At 37.2% G+C, this 3,077-nt stretch overlaps 1 long non-coding RNA gene across 1 annotated transcript; it reads left to right on the plus strand.

Moving 5' to 3' along the window:
• The first annotated feature begins 954 nt into the window (after positions 1-954).
• LOC110874372 lies at positions 955-2,513 on the plus strand. The gene is made up of 3 exons (XR_002555889.2): positions 955-1,097; positions 1,731-1,818; positions 2,327-2,513. It is a non-coding gene; the product is annotated as an uncharacterized LOC110874372 (long non-coding RNA).
• Positions 2,514-3,077: the final 564 nt, after the last annotated feature.

The raw sequence follows: 3,077 nt of genomic DNA on the forward strand, positions 1-3,077 counted from the left end.
CAGAACTCCCGTATGTTGGGCAGAAATAGGAGAAAGTCAATTATCAGGTCCAGAGATTGTGCAAGAAACTACTGACAAGATATCGCAAATCAAGGAAAGACTGAAGACTGCTAGAGATCGTCAGAAGAGTTATGCAGACAATCGCCGCAAGCCTTTAGAATTCCAAGTCGGAGACAAAGTACTATTAAAAGTATCTCCTTGGAAAGGAGTAGTACGATTCGGTAAGAAAGGAAAACTGAGTCCCAGATATGTTGGACCATTCCCAGTGATCCAACGAATAGGACCAATAGCTTATCGTTTACAACTACCAGAAGAATTAGCGGGAGTACATGATGTGTTTCATGTATCCAATCTCAAGAAATGTTTATCAGACGAATCCCTGGTAGTGCCTCTTCAAGATATAGAGGTAAATGAAAAGCTGAAATTCGTAGAGAAACCCCTACAAATAGAAGATCGGAAGATTAAGTTTCTCAAACACAAATGACTAGTGCTAGTAAAAGTCAAATGGGAATCCAGGAGAGGACCAGAATATACTTGGGAACTGGAATCAGAAATGAAGCGAAAGTACCCTCATCTATTTCAGTAAATCTCGAGGACGAGATTTTTCTTAAGGTGGGGAGGATGTAACAACTGCCACTAAAATCAATAATTAGGACAATAATTAGTCAATAAGGAAACCCTAATTGAGACACCCAATGTAACACCCCAAAAACGGGTTTGGTAATTTAGACCCGGTTACTATTAAGAAATGGGTAACGTACCGTTAATGAGAAAAGTTAACCTGAAAAATGAGGATTAGCTAGGAATAATTATCCTTGTTGAGTATTGGTCTCGTTAGTAATAAGCGGAGAGTTGTAGCCTTATTTGATTTAAACGAAACATGAGGGACCAAAGTGGGCTAACTTGAAAGTTGTTATGTTAAATGAAAATAACACACACACACGCACACATTTTCGTGTGTGTTCTGTACGTGATCAGGGAAGGCTCTAGAGAGCCAAACCCTAGTTCATCATATATCAACCAATTGAAGCATGAATCGAGGCTCAAATTCAAGAAGGAACATGAATTAACGATCACCCAAGTTAGGGGATCATAAGGTATGTTGAATTTTGATGTTTAATGAAGTTGAGAAATCTTGATGAACATCACAAGTAGTGATTTATGTATGAATTGTTTAGGTTATGGCCAAATTGACAATGTATGCTTGCTTAGGAACGAACCCTAAGTGAAGATTTTGAGTAAATTGCTATAAATTGAGTATTTTGATGATTTACTACACCTAGCTAAGTGGGTTTATGTCTAATTCATGAAAGGGTATGAAATTGATTGTGAAAATGTGTAGTATGTGATGTGTACATGCATATAGATTGAGTATGGTATATAATTGTATGATGTTTACTTGTATTGATGAATGGAAGTGATAACTAGGAAGAAGAACATGAAATGCTTGTACATTATGCTTAGGAGGTAGTACGCACACCAAGTGTTTGACGAAATGTCTAAAAGACAATAACAAGTGAAATTGTATGCAAGTAATGGGTAAATAGATATAATTCATGTGAAGATTATCTAGGGATGATGTCGAGTATACCTTATTCTTGTTTAAATGAATTAATGATGTGGAGTATGCTTCAAGTGGGTCGTATGTTAGATGTGAATTTGATATGGTTGTTCATATGTATGAGCATATATGCTAATAAGAAAGTGAATGTAATGACATGAGTGTATAGGAATCATGTCAAGATGGATGGGAGCTTTGAAGGCTAACGGGCTAAGAGGACTCAATCAAGTAAGCGAACGAGAATACGGACGCGCAAGGTAAGTGCACTCCGAACTTACTCTTTAGTTGTTAATGTATTTATGATATGTGATTATTGTTGAATGCAATGTAAGAAGATTGATATGTGATTATTGTTGAATGCAATGTAAGAAGATATGGATTGATGCAAGTAGTAAGTTAAGTTTTAATGGAATGGGTTAGAAGTGGTTAAGAAAAAGATTCGATTTGGTTTGGGTAAGAAAGGGAACTTACATAATGAAATTATGCTTGAATGAATAAGATGAGTTATGTATATTTGAGGACATGATCATGTAAATGAAAGCTAATGTACTAATCGTTTTTCTCTTGAGAATTAATGTGTAGTATAGGCATGGTAACAAAGGATGTGAAGGTTGACTCCACAATCTGATGCGAGTAATCGAGTGGATGGATGAAGGGGCTAGTATAAGAAAAAGCATGAAGTGTTGTCGCGCTATTATGCTTGTGCTAAGATTTTTGTATTATGTCACCGGTTGCTAATAATGTGTTTGAATGTGGTGACTGCAGGCTATACATGTTTGGATGTTTCATCTAGAAGCGTACGCGGTTGAAGATCGAGTCAAGACACGGATTGTACGTGGGTGTATACGTAGTCACTTAATTGAGTCATGTATGTTAGTTTTTGCATTAAATTATAAAAGAGATTAATGTATTTAAATGAAAGAAAGAATATCATGAAGGAAATTTCTAGTTATGTAGTGTCCGCTGCGAATCTTAGGTTAAAGCGTTTTAGGGCGTTACACCCAAGTAATTCTGCACTAGCCCTAAAATTTTCAGAACAATCAGAATCAGGATCAGGGCCCCTAAAACTCAAGGGGGGCAAACCCTAGTTGATAATAATCTAAAATCAAACGTTGCTTTGTTCTAATTGGCTGAAATCTTGAGTCACCAAGGCTAGTCCCGAGCCTAGGCAGCCTATAAATAGACTGCTTAGCTTACGGACCGTAAAGGGTTAGGCTTACGGTCCGTAAGGGAGTCCCAAAACTTGCTATAAATAGCCGACATTGGCACTCACCTGTAGAAGTTAAAACGACGTAAATTTGCTGTCTGTACGTCGAATTATAGCTATAATACCACAATAAACACACACACGATCACGAGGTGCTGCCGCAATCAGGGTAATAACTCGATCGCTATTACGATTCAACGTCCGATCGATTATAACTATCCAACGATTGTCCGAGTGCTGCTCAAATTGAGCTTGTACTTTGTTATTCATTGTGATTTCAACTTGAATGTTTGAGTGCTGTTCGAATTC

This window comes from Helianthus annuus, chromosome 9 (genome assembly GCF_002127325.2).
Source record: "Helianthus annuus cultivar XRQ/B chromosome 9, HanXRQr2.0-SUNRISE, whole genome shotgun sequence".
Taxonomy (NCBI): Eukaryota; Viridiplantae; Streptophyta; class Magnoliopsida; order Asterales; family Asteraceae; genus Helianthus; species Helianthus annuus.